This window comes from Kryptolebias marmoratus, linkage group LG12 (assembly GCF_001649575.2).
Source record: "Kryptolebias marmoratus isolate JLee-2015 linkage group LG12, ASM164957v2, whole genome shotgun sequence".
Taxonomy (NCBI): Eukaryota; Metazoa; Chordata; class Actinopteri; order Cyprinodontiformes; family Rivulidae; genus Kryptolebias; species Kryptolebias marmoratus.
The window spans coordinates 4341841-4355731 of NC_051441.1; the positions used below are offsets into that span (position 1 = coordinate 4341841).

General features: G+C 44.5%; 1 protein-coding gene across 2 annotated transcripts in view; it reads right to left on the bottom strand.

Moving 5' to 3' along the window:
* Positions 1-13891, bottom strand: part of arhgap23a (Rho GTPase activating protein 23a) — a 58149-nt gene that overhangs the window by 29131 nt on the left and 15127 nt on the right. The gene's annotated exons all lie outside the window — the stretch shown is intronic.

Here is a 13891-nt window from a genome sequence, read left to right on the forward strand (position 1 = left end):
AACCAGTCAAGGGAAAGAAAAAACACCCCCACCCTCCCAATCCAGCCCTCAGCAAACATCCAGGACGAACATACGAAAGGATACGGGCAAAAGCAGCGTGCAGGTGACCGTGCCGCCGCCACCGCAGCGCGACGAGGACGGACAGGTTTCATGTGCCGCGCCGCGGGGGGCAAGTACCAACTCGACCAGGAGGCCGCCATCCGTACAGACCGTACCCTCTGCCCCGCCGCGGCAAAAAGAAAACACAGGTCGGCGAACAATGACGAGGTAATCTGCGCTCCTTGGAATCAAACCACTCCTGCGAGTTTGTGTCTTTCTGTCAGGGTTTTAAAGGAACGTGGTTTTGTTCTCTGAGGAGAAAACAAATTAAATCTGAAATAAACCCCGGCCCGAACGAAAAGACTCGTTTTCAGACTTATGGAAAATGGACGCTGCTTACAAAGTGCCTTTTTTTGCACAAACTGACACCGACGTGTGAACTGAAGATACCCTGCAGGGGAAGATATACCCGACTGCAGCCTGAAATCTGTTTGTAAAAATGTTATTCTTATAGTACATCCAGCAGCTCATCAGAAAACCACACAGCAGAAGTATCTACACACCTTAGAATAAAAACAAAGCATGTAACACTCAGATTTATGCATATATGTGGGAAAAATCAGCCCAGATTTCTAACAATGCTCGGTCAGTAAGCACTGAGCAAATCCTACTAACTTTCTAACATATAAGTGGAAACTTTAAAGGCAAAAAGCAACATTTTCAGCATTTATATTGGCTCAATATAGTCCATTTACCTTCTGTTTGGATATAAATGTCGTTAATAGTGAATGAAGCAAAGATCTGTAGTGAAATTAGGTTTCACATTCATCCTTTCAATTTTAACAAAGGAATTAAAGGTTATACCGTTATACCGTTATATCCTCCCCCTGTATCTGTGATTTAAATGGTTTATTAGGTCAGCTTTGACAAATACACAAATATGTGCACATCGTTTACGCTGGAGCACAAAGGAAGCCTCTTCACATTCGCCCAAACGCAGGCCACATGTCCCACTGAGTCACAGCTGAGTATAAATACACAAAAGCTGTTTAATTATGGTTCCTCTGTAAGGAGAAGGAGGGGGGGTGGTTGGTCTTCTCTCTGCGGTTCTGACCAGAAGAACCGCCCTGCTGGGTCACCATCCAGGAAAAAACAAAAAACCGTAACCATGTGGGGAAAATCACACATACCGAGCAGCAGCTGGATCATCGTGGGTTTATAACGAACGTCTGCGAACGCTCTTCCATTTTTATCGTTAAAGGCGCCCGATCTGGAAACAAAAAGTCCCATTCCCTCACTGCTCCTCAGAGACAGACAGGAGAGGAAGATGAGCACGAAGAGGACAAATAGAACGGAGAATTGAGGGGTTTAGGTTACAGTTAAAGTCCCAAAGCCAGACACAGGTGAAGGGCTGAGACGAAAACACGCCTCCCGCTGGCGACGGCGAGGCAGAAAAAGAAAAGCCGACATGTGCTGCTAATCTCAGAGGATCTCGCAGCTCTGTCAGCAAACACATGTGTGAAAACGGAGAGGCGAAAGTAACGCGGGATGATGGCGGGCACGGTTCCCGGTGTAACAGTCTTTCCGACCCAAGTCTTCCTCCTCGCAGGGCTCGAAATAATATCAAACCCCGACAGGAAAGACAAGGGAGAGAGACGCGTGAAGAGCCTCGGACCGCCGGCGTCACAAACAAATCGAACTCCAGACACAATGACGTCCTCTGAACGACTCGGGGGACGGGTCAAACAAACAAACTAAAGAAACAAATGAAGAAATCCAAGTTACTTTAAGGGAAAAATACAACCCTGGAACATGAATTACTCCTGACTCAACACGAGGCATCGACAAGTTTTCTGTCCTTAAACTGCTGCTTGGAAATAAGAAGAAACACACGAATTACCTGAACCCCGAACAGATCAGGAAATGGATTTGTCAGGATGTGAACCACAGTATGTGTTGAGGATGACTCTCAGCTACTACCACCTCAATATCTGTTCACCTGGCTGACTTATAACCATTTTTGTCATGTTTAACGCCATCGAGCTGCGGCGCTCAGCTTAAATCGCGTTAACTTCAACAGTGTTTGAGCGCCTGATGATTACTTCCTTAAGGTTTCGTTAAAATCCACCAAACAGCTCATGAGATATTTTGCTAACAAACAGAGCTGGAGTTTAAACAGAGATCTCACAGGATCCGATTGGATTTTAACTCGATATCTGTAAAACTGACTGAGTTTCGGCCATTTTTGTATCGGCAAACATCGCGTCACTGAGGCGGCCGTCTTCAATTGGGTTTAATCCGAAAGCTAAGAGTTTTACTTTAAAGCTCATGAGATGTTTTGCAAACAAACAGCGAAATCATTACTGCTTCAGGGGATAAAAAACGTTATGGATTCTGTGAAAGAAGTAGTTTTTTTAACCACATTAAATTATAAACAGATAGGTTTACATTTATTCTTCATTTAAATGTGTTTGCACAAGTGTTTCATAAAGTTTCTTTGGCTGAAAGCGGAAGAACAAAACTTTAAACACGGCAAAGCTTTCAAGACTAAAAATCGATAAACACATTTTGCTCTGAACTCCAAAAGCCATTAAGGCCAATAACTCACCTCTGAGCAGAGAAGAGGCTCCATTTCTAAGTCTAGACGGTAATTATGAGTAATATTTCTGAGTGGATTCTACAAAAGCAGGCTTTTCATTGTAAATAAAGGGGTTAGGTGCAGATGTTAATTTTAACTTTACGCTTCAGTAAATCCACCTGTAGTTACGGGCTGCAGACACTAGAGGGCAGACACGACCTGAAGTCTGGATCCAGCGTTCATAAACGTTACAGCGGCGAAACCGTGTTGACCGGAAGGTGAGAAGGTGGCGACCTACAAGCGTTTACCTGCGGCCTGCATGTAATGGGTAAAATCAGGACAGCAAGCAGCAGCTGGAGATCGGGGAGGTTACACCTGTTGTGGCTTCTGGAGGGTCACAGCAGGTGGAGGAGAAATGTTTGGGGGTCTGGTGTCCCGCCAGGACGCAGCTGAGGGAGGCTGGGTGGTCTCCAACCCCCCCCACCCCCACCCCGTCCGGCTGACCGCAGAACAGGCGGCCCACCTGACCCGGAGCTCATCGCAGGAAGCCAACACATTACGCATGCATTCTTCACCAGGTGCGGCCTGAAACCTTAACCAGGAGCTCTAAAAACACGTTTCTCAATCCTTACATCGTCTCTTCTGATCTACAACAAAACTACATGGAGCTGACGGTAAAAACCTGTTCTTATCTCGCAGAAAAATCACTAAACTATCAATCATTTAAGCTGCCGATCGTTCAGAAAACTGAGCAAAAACTGAGCAAAAACCTGTAGTTTTATTATTTTCAGGGTAACTTTTAACAATAAGACTACTCTCATTTTATTAATCAAGCTGTAAACAGTTTAATTTATTATTAATAAATGACATTTCTTCAGATAAAAAAGGACAAAATCTGTTTTTCCCGATCAGCTACATTTCCATAATCAAACATTTGCCAACAGCAACTTTAATTAATGAGCACGAAAAGAATCAAGAAAGTCAAAGAAACCAGCAAAATATTGACCAGAATAAATCAAAAGTACTTTAACCTGCAAATACTGAACGAAATGTAACAAAAGTCTGTTATGAGTAAAATTAATTATGATGGATTTATACGTCTGTTATAGTCTTAATGTGAAACAATTAACCAAACTTTATTTAGTTTACAAAGAAAAGACCAAAATCAATCATTTTATCTTAAAAATAAGAATATATAAGAATATATAAGCTAAAATGAGCAAAAGGTTGGCTGAACGCTAAAAGGAACAAAAACTAGTCAGGAGATAAATATAAGCTAAAAGCTAAAACTAGGGAAATGTTGGCTAAAAGCAAAAAGTTGCAAAAAGATTGGCTACAAGCTGAAAAGGCTAGCTAAAAGACTAGAAGTAAAAAAAGGCTGGGTAAAAGCTAAAACTAGCAAAAGGTTAGCTTAAAGCTAAAACTATCAAAAAGCTAGATAGAAGATAAAAGAAGCAAAAGGGTAACTAAAAGCTAAAAAAAGTGTCAAAAACCTAGCTAAAAGCAAAAAATATGAAAAGATTAGCTAAAAGTTGAAAGTCACAAAAGGTTAGCTAAAAGTAGGAAAAGGCTGGATAAGAGCTAAAAGTAGCAAAAGGCTAACCAGAAGCTAAAAGTATTCAAAGGACGGCTAAAAGCAAAAAGTTTCAAAAGCTCAGCTAAAAGCTAAAACTAGCAAAAAGCTACATAGAAACTAAAAATAAGCAATAGGTTAGCTACAAGCCAAATGTAGGAAAATGCTGGCTAAAAGTTAAAAGTCGCAAAAGATTGGCTACAAGCTAAAACTGGCAAAAAGAAAAGCTAGATAGAAGCTAAAAGTATCAAAAGGTTAGCTAAAAGCTAAAAGTAGGATAAGATTGTCTAAAAGTTACTTCAGCTCAACATTCAGCTTCGACGTGAGTTTGAAACGATCATAAGAAAGCTCCCGTGTTCAGAGCTGAATATAACAAATGGCCCGCAGTGACACACATCATGTCCTCCATGCCACTAAGTGGAGAGACGGTGCTTCGCTTTAACCTAATTAGCAGGGAGTGGCTCTTCCAGTCGAGCACATTCTTCGTCTTCGGGAGCGAAAACCAAATACGAAGCTTCATCTTCGGCTGAATGTTGACAGGTTTGCTTCTGCATCGAGATAAACTGCAGAAAAAAACGTAAACGTGAAGCTCAAACTGCAGCAGAGGGAGCTTTTACGGAGGCATCAGAGAGTAAAACGCCTTTTTAGGTAAACTTTCTGACCGCACGCTTCCAGACGGTCGAGCTCACACCTTCGGCTCGTCATTGAGTAGGCGATGGAGTCACCCTCACAGGTGACTCTCCCCTGAAAGTCATCAGAGCTGCGCAGAATTCAAAACGTTCTGCGAGCGAAAACTTCCTGTTCGGCGACTACATGAGCTCAAAATCGGCCGAACATCAGGACTCATGACGCCATCCGATAAGGAGTTAACGCCGCTCTCTGCGCCCCCTCCTCCTGACCACAACCTCTGGGAGCAATCAGAGCGTCACGTCTGAGCTCCACTGTAATAGGAGCCCCCACCCTCGTCCTCGTCTCCCCCCGTATTTTTCTTTGCAGAGTTTCCTTTCAGAAGCAGGCATCGGCAGCAGAAAACCACAGCCGCTGTCTCCGCCCCCTTCGCCTGAGGAGAACAGGCCTTCCGAGCCCCTTTTACCCCCCACCGCCCCCCGCCGCTCAGGCCCATGTGTTTATATTTAGCTCATCTCTGCTTCTGTGTAATTAACGTGAAAATTATAACCTCCGGACCCCGGGGGATGACGTCGTCGCTCCTTTTCAGCCGGAGCTGGACCCCGGCCCGCGCCTCAGATCTGAACGCCAGACAGCAGCACAGCATCTGGGGCGCGGCGGTGGCGGCGCCGGGCCAGGATCGGGGAAACTGGGAGAACCCGAGCAGTTCAGGAACAAGACAGAGGGGGGAGAAAAGGAGAAAAACGAGCCGGCAGAGGAGAATCTGAGTGTTTATTAGAGCAAACGAGATGGCCCGGTCGCCGCCTCCATCAGCCCTGGAGTTTCCATTTGAGGTCATCTGGTTTTTGCATTCCTGCCATGCACCACCGCTCGCCTCACACAGAGGAAGTCCTCCTTCACTCCGCTGGCCCGGGTCTGCTCAGTCCGGAGTCTGAGCGCAGAATGACCATCTAGGGAGCTGCTGGAGCACGAGACGGGCGGGGGGACTTTAATTTAATCAAAAATACTCTGATCTTTGGGACAGAGGTGTCTTTAGAGATCTGAAAATACTTTTTGTGTACGTGGAGGTTCTTCTATGGTTGCCTTGAGGGTAAAACAAAAGGAATGCATATCGCCCGCCACCTTTCAAGTCAGAGTTTTAGACTAAGATCATCTTATGTTGATGCAAATTTTTAGCTAGATATCTGCAAAACTGACTGAGTTGCAGCCATTCCTGTGTTGGTTATTGTTGATTAGCTGAGGCGTCCATCTTGAATTGGACTGACTCAGAAAGAGAGTCAGCTGCAGATGTGCATCCAGTGAGAGTGTCATTGAAACTTGTCCTGTGGTCCATGAGATATTTTGCTAACAGACGCACAGAGACGGACAGAAACGTCCACCTTCAGCTTGCATCAACGGGTAATAAAGACAAAAAAACCCACAGAAACATTGTTTTCTTGAATTTTATTGCTTTCTAACCTTCTTAACTATTTTCTGTATCCTCTGAAATGGAGTTTTCTGAAATTTTGTAGTTAATTTTGTGTTTTTTTTGCACCTCAGATCCACGGTCTTTCCCTAAACTCTGAGGTTTCTGAAAGTGCTGCTCGGATAACTCATGATTTTCCAGTCCGGTTAATTTAGGAGGAAAAGCAGATCTTGGGTCTTGTTTTGAACACAGGAGGATTTTATCTGCTGACACGCTGCAGACCCAGCTGAAGAGACGTCTCAGAGGACGGGGATGCTGGCGTCCTCGAAGTTTTCCAGCTGATCCCAGCTGCGCCGCCGCCCCCTCCTCCTCTTTTGTGTTTAATGAAACGATAAGATCCGTACGCTGAGCTGCTGCTGATGCCGCCTCTGTCGCTCGAGTTTGTTCACCCCGCGGACAGAAACGGACCCCTGCGGTTACACGACCGGCTTCACCCTGAAATAAAAAGGTCACGTTGGGTCCTCGAGGGGAAGCTGGGTCTGCGAGTTTCTCCTGCCCAGTGGGCGGACAGCAGAAGGACTGCGACACGAGAGGCCCACGCTCACATATGGTTTCACTCTGTTATTCGGATCAGAGACACGCTGGCACCACTTAGAGCAGAAGTAACAGAAACATGCTGTACTTTTAGGTTTTATTTTTGTAAACCGAGGGCGTGAAGAGAAAGGAGGTGCGGGAATCGTACCGAAAAGAACCTTTTTACGGCTCGTAAAAACACCCGGTGCTTCAGGGATGACAGATATAGAACAAAGAGAAGTGGCTGCAGGGTGCTCGGACGCGACGTTCAGACAAAACTGCGAGAAAAAAAACAACAAAAAAAAAAACGAAAGCAGCGTCCTGAAACAGATGACCAAAGAAGGCAACGTGGGGAGGATCGGAGCAGAAAGACGTTGCTTAAAGTCAGGCAGCACAAAAATGCAAAGTTTGTCATAAAGTAAACGGTACTAAGAGCTACTAAGAGTTAAGAGTTGGGCCTGAACTCTTAACTCTTAGTTCGCAAAGCAAAAAGAAACCTGTGGCTCACTGAACCTGCAGCAAGTAGCTTCAACAGACAAGTTTATTCAATGGGGGGTAAAGTGAGCAAACACAACGAAGCAGCAAATGATAAAAACTGTCCCAAGAAGAGCTGCAAACAAACAGATAAGCTGCTAATTGGCGAGTCGACCAGCTTCATTAAGAGCAGCTCAGGATGTCAAACTAAAACGTCAGTACATATATAAAAAAATAAGTAAATAAAAGGAGTCATGACCAGCGTTATCCTTGGAGAAAATCGCAGCAAACATGTAAACAGATGCTGTTGTTCCCAACCAGCCGACATCAGGAAAACCACAGCCTGCTATCTCCTCATTAGCCTCCCGATAATCGCCGTCACGTCACAAAAAACCAGCCTCCTGCATCCCTCGGGAGCCGCTCATTTTACACGCCGGCGGGCTGTCCCCGGGAGCCGACGGCGAGCTCCCCGGCGCTGCTGTTGTTGTGACAGCGGAGGCGGAGGTCAGAGGAACTTTGTCCCGTTATTCACGGTTCGGCTCCGATGGACGGATGCCGGCTCGTTGCCGTTTACAGTAAAAACAAACATAAGTGCGTCCTTCCTGGAAGAAAACTTACGCACAGAAAACAAACGGAGACAAGCAAAGGCTTCGAGCATTTCTCAGAGTGATGGGTTCGTTTTAAATGCAGCTGGATGATGATCTCCTAGCAAACATCATTAAACGTATTTACTGTGTTCCCGTGTCTGTTAGCAGAATATCTCACCAACAACTGGACCGACTAACTACTCACAGCTGATATAGTTCAGTGTGGTAGTAGCTGAGACTGATCCCTAACTGTTTGCAGTCAACTCTGTCTGTCTGTTAGCAACATATTTCAAGAACTGGACAGATTTTAATGAAACTCATTAGAAACCAATCATTGGGTGGACGTCGACAGCTCAATAACGACTGAGAGTCGTTCGCATCACACGCTCTGATCGTGACGTCTTGTAAGATTGATCAAAACGGCTCTGACTCCGTCATTTCTCCAGATGATTTTCTGTTAAAAGAGCAATTCTTCCGGGCCTCCAGCTGTTTAAAGAAGCATTAAAAATGTGCGTTTTGGTCGAGATCATGGGAACATTTGAGCCACCAGCGTTTGAAACTGAAAGAGCGGCTTTTCGTGGACGCAAACGGAGCAATCAGCGATCTCTGTCTTTATCGCAAACAACGCTTCAGTGCCTAAAAACCTCATCCTATACGAGCAAACATGGCTCCTTGTCAGGCGCTATTAAATTCTGTAGACAACGATGGCAAAATGTAAAACATGTCTCGTGTGTGTCTGTCAGTCCGGATTTAAACAAGGCTCCTTTTCTTTTTCCAGCAACAACACATGCAGGAAAGCTGTGAGCTCCGTTCTTGTGTCTCTGCAGTAAAATCAGCTGATTCTGCCTGAAGCGAGTCGGGACGAGTAGATGGGATCTCCCTTCAGCTAAAGTGCAAAACTAAATCAGCACTCGGTTGGATTCATTCACAGAGAGAAAATGTTGCTCCTCGATTAAAACCGCCTACTGTTAGGCTCATATGGGACAAAAAAAAAACATAATTACGGAGTTTTGTTTGACTCCCAGCCAGATAAAACCCCACTACATGAGCCCAAATTGAAACTAAAACCGTTTTATCGGCGGTTATAAAGTGAGAACATGCTTTCCTCTCGCTCGTGTTCGATTTTTATTGCTTCTCCGCGGCATCATTCTCCCCTCATGACTCACTGGAATTCTCCTCGCTTATTTATTTATTTTTAATCTTCTTTTCCTCTTCACCCCTCCTCCCCGGTCGCTCTCGCATTCCAGCGCGATCCCAGCTGTTCATTAAAAATATGAGATCTGCGCCGCCGATAAGACGGGGACGACAACACAGACAGCAATTTTCTGCAAACATTTCCTCACTGTTCGCGTTCTGCATATTGCTGTAATTAAAAGGCAGAACATTACTTGAAGGAATGCATGTTGCCCGCTGCCTTTCATGCAAGAGCTTTAAACTACGATCATCTCATCCTGAGAAATCAGTTTTTAGTCAAACCTATTACTGTTACCGGATATCATAATCAGATCTGCACCAAATATCTGCAAAACTGATGGAGTTTTAGCCTTTTTTTGTGTTTTGTTAAAGTCAGCAGGCTGTGAGAGACAACCTGAATTGCGTTGACTTCAAAAGGTAATCTGCTGTAGATGTACATCCAGTGATTAATGTTTGAGTTTCATTAAAATTCATGACTTCCTGCGATATTTTGCCGACCCGCAGACGGAGAGAAAAGCCTAGCTGTCGATCACGAGACGCAAAGAGGTTCTGTTTTGTTGTCACACCAATTTGAGGACGAGAAATCAATATCAGGACATGAGGGAGACAAAACAAGTTGCGGGATCAGATCATCTGAATGCAAATCAGGCGAACGCCGGCCCCCGTTTAACCTCCGTGACCTCTGCCACCCACAGCGACAGGCATCCCCTCCTGCCTCCTTAGCCGCTTCACTGGAGGCCAAGTGTGCGACAAGCAGGGGAGGGCGGGGTCTTAACCCCTGAACCTTGACCCCGATTCCAGCTGTGCAGCTGCCTTCAGGCCGATCACCCAAAAACAGATACAGATAAGATCAAGTCTGCATTTCTGAACAAGACCCGACTTGCACGCCGCTCCTCCCACATGTATATGAAAGGCGTCGCATACTGTACATAAGCCTCATATTTTCCACAACAAAAATCGAAACACTGAGACTCACACGGCGTCTCCGCGGGGGGAAAAAAACAAAAAGACACAAAGAGGCACTGATGCAAGTTAGACCATCAACAGGCTGAATCTAATTTAGCCCTAATGTGTTTCTGACAGAGGCTTTTGTTTCGCTAAAAAACCCTCCAGCTCCTGCCAGCCAGACCCCACATGAAAACCTTCAGCTGGGACACAAGCAAGGACGAAAACAAAGCAACAACAACAATAATAATGCAACACAAAATCTGAAAAACTTAGGATGTTGTGTGAAATGTAAATTAAAACAGAATGTAATGATTTGCAAATCTCATAAACTCATATTTTATTCCCAGTGGAACATAGTAATCGTACCAATGGTTGAAAAAATGTATTATTTTATGATAAAAACATGTCTTAAAAGTTAGGACAGGACCATGTTTCCCTCTGCGGAGCATCTCCTCTTCTTCTCCCATCAGTCTGTGAACATCTGGACCTGAGGTTGTCCCATTCTGTCTGTTCAACAGTCCTGGATGGGAGCAGATGTTGCTCTAAAACCTGGACTAATGCACCCCCATACCATCAGAGAGGCAGGCTGACCTCAGAACAGTTCTCCTCTTTGGTCCAGAGGAGACACATCTGTTCACATCTGGCTTCTTCTTTGCCTGATAGAGCTTTAAGCAGCATCTGTGGATGGCACGGTGAGCTGTGTTTACAGACAGTGTTCCTGAGCAGAACCAGAACCAGAAGATCACAAACATCCAGCCTTGACCTTTGACCTCAGAGATTTCTCCAGATTCTGTTGATATTATGACCTGTAGATGATGGGATATTCAAGTCTTCCCAAATTTCTGTTAAGAAACATAATTCTGAAACTGTTCTACTATTATTAGATGCGTTTTTTTTTCTAACTGGTGAACCTCTGCCCATCTTTACTTCTAAAATGCCTTTTTTATCCCCAGTCCTCTTCCTGACCTGTTACCTCTACTTTTACATCCTTTTGTTGCCCCTGTCCCAACTTTTTAAAAACGTGTTGATGCTTTAAAATAACAAAAATGTCACAATTTCAGAGTTTAAACGTTTGGTGTTAACTATGTTCAGAGATGAGATCATTGCATTCTGTATTTATTTACATTTTACACAATGTTTTAACTTGTAATTGTCCCACAGATGCATATATATTAATACCTAAGAGCAAAGTTGACTTCATCGCTGATAAAACTGCTCTGTCAGAGTAAACCAAGTGACTAAAGGCGGATCAATAAAGAGCCATTAGCAACAGAAACATGGCCGCCTGCAGAACTGCGCTCCAGCAGCTGCTCCCCGTTTCCCACAATAAACAAGGTCAGTAACGACTGATGTCCTTCGCCCACCTAAACGCCGGCCGCCCCGTGTTTGCACAGCATCAAGGACTCCCTCCTGTAAACACACGAGGGGAAGGCCAACCAGCGCGCCTCTCCACGGAGCCGGATTTCAGCCAGAAAACATCTGCGTGCCTCGGCGAGTCCGTGCACCTCCGACCCGTCCGATGCGACATCAGTATTTCTGTACGTCTGTGTTTGCTCGTGTTTTATCGGCTCGCGCTCCCTCTGGCTCCGTGACTGTGAGCGGCGCTCCCGCGTGGCTGGGATGGTGTTAACGGACCGAGGCGAGTCGTTCTGTAACACATGCTGTTCTCTCATCCCCTGCATGCTCTGAAACACAATCTGAGTCCACATACCAGTCATGTTTTTGGATGACGATCACCTTACATATATACACTGACGTGGGAGAGTTTTAATGGCTTTTCGTCTCTGCATTTGTCTTGTTGCATAACTGAACATCTAACTTTGCAGTCACTACATTATTAGTGCAAAAAGGCACATTCTTCTCAGTTATACAGTAAAACACAATCAAACTCCCATATAGGTGGTAATAAAAAGAACAGCAACATAGTTAAAGATATTTTTAAGCCTGCAGTTTTTGCTTTGAGCCTTTGGTAAATAATTGAAAGCAGGCATCAAAACTATGTTTCCATTTAAGGTAGTATCTCGGGCTGCGATCGTTGGCGACTTGTTTGCGAACGAGGGACTCTTAAGGGATTCTCATAAATGTCTGAAAATGTTGGCGGGGTTGCAGCGGATCAGTTTTGTCTCTTGATGTTTGACGTTCAAAAAAATGATTGCGACTGAATGTTGCAAACCTATCCCAAGAGCTGCATTTTGACACCTTTGTGGGAGTTCTCCTAATATCCAGGTCTAAAACAGAGTCCAAATCAGCCTTTTTCATTTTAAAAGTCAACTAAATCAATGTGGTTCAATCTGCATGACCTAAAATACAGATTTATAAGTCGTAGCAGTGCAAAATGCAGTCGCTCGGTCGCAAATGCTGAGAAATCAGTGAAACGGCAACAGATAATTTACCTTAAATCTCACAGTTTCAAATCACCAACAACTTTCCTGCAATCGCAACCTGTTTAGTTGTTACTTTACTAGAGACAAAAGTCTTAACCAATGTTTTGACAAGTCAAAAAAGCCAATCTATTGGCTTGTTTAAAGTAAATAAAGTCAGCTGTTTTCCCCAAACAAGCTGCCTGAGGTTGCATTTCAGTAGAAGTAGAAATAAATATAAAAATAAAAACAAAACAAAAAGATCTGCTCTTTCTGAGGACTTAGTTTCATCTCTGGGACGATAATAATCTAATATGATAACTGGGAAACAGCTGGTGATTCACGCCAAACTCAATCTGCAAAAATAAATAAATAACATTAATTGATTCCCCAAACAAGGATGAGCGGCCTCACAAGAAACTGCAGAAACCTTTTAACGCATTACAGCAAGGTTTTCAGTTTCAGATCTTTTCCTTCCTCTTTTTTTTTGTGGTTTGAATCTTTAAAATCTGAACGGAAAAGGGAAGTAATTCCATTATCTTCTTTATGTGGAAATGACCTCAGATGCTGATCTGTTCGCTGAGTAAAGTGTTGGAAACACCCATCTGAGATGAAACTTATTTATACGGATCAGCTGTTTTCTGTAAAGACTATTAATAAAAAAAGCTCTCACAGCAACAAAAAGCCTTTGTTTAAGGCTTAAACAACATTAAACAGACCCTTTTTCCCTCAGAATGGTCCCTGTTGAAACCGATAAGTTAGCTTTTTCTTACTCTTTAAGGTGAAACTAAGATTTCCCTAATTAAAAAAATATTTGCTCTGTAAATTGCCACGCGTCCACCCCCCCCGCGCTGAGGTCTGTAACGTTAGAAACCACCTGTCAGGTGCCGAACACTGGACCTACTGTACGAGAAGGAAGGAAAAACAGCAACGGTTGCTTAAATCACTGACTGTAAACACTCAGCTTTGTAGTACCTGGAGCGTTGCAGAACGTGGCTAATATGTGGTAAAAAAAAAACATCTGGTAGTGATCACTAAAATGCTTTCCTCTGCAGCATCTTACAGCTGCTTTCGTTTAAAGTTAGCCCCGATCGGGAGCTGATCCTGGACCTGCTCGACGGTTAGTCTGCGGTTTTGGGGTCTGCAGCCTTTCTGAGGCGGCCGTCCCGCGATCAGCCGGATCAGGAGGACGTCTCTGATCAACCGAAGCCTCTGTGTCGGGTTTTGGGGTTTTGAGGACAACATGTAGCAGCAGGATGATGCTTCCAGTGTCTGAAAATGACCGGGGCAAGTGAGCCATGCGCCTCGGGGACTAAACAAGGGGCTTTAACATCGACCGGCTCGGCACGAGATTTCCACCAGAACACTCTCATGTTTCCCGTCACTGATGTACTGAAAGCATCACACCGGGAGAGCCGCTCTCCCTGCCCTCGGCCTCTATTGATCTCACCCATAAAGCTCTCACTGCTGCATTAGAGCACGGCCCGTAACAACATTATACGAATCCCACTGGATCCCATCAGAACCGCTCTC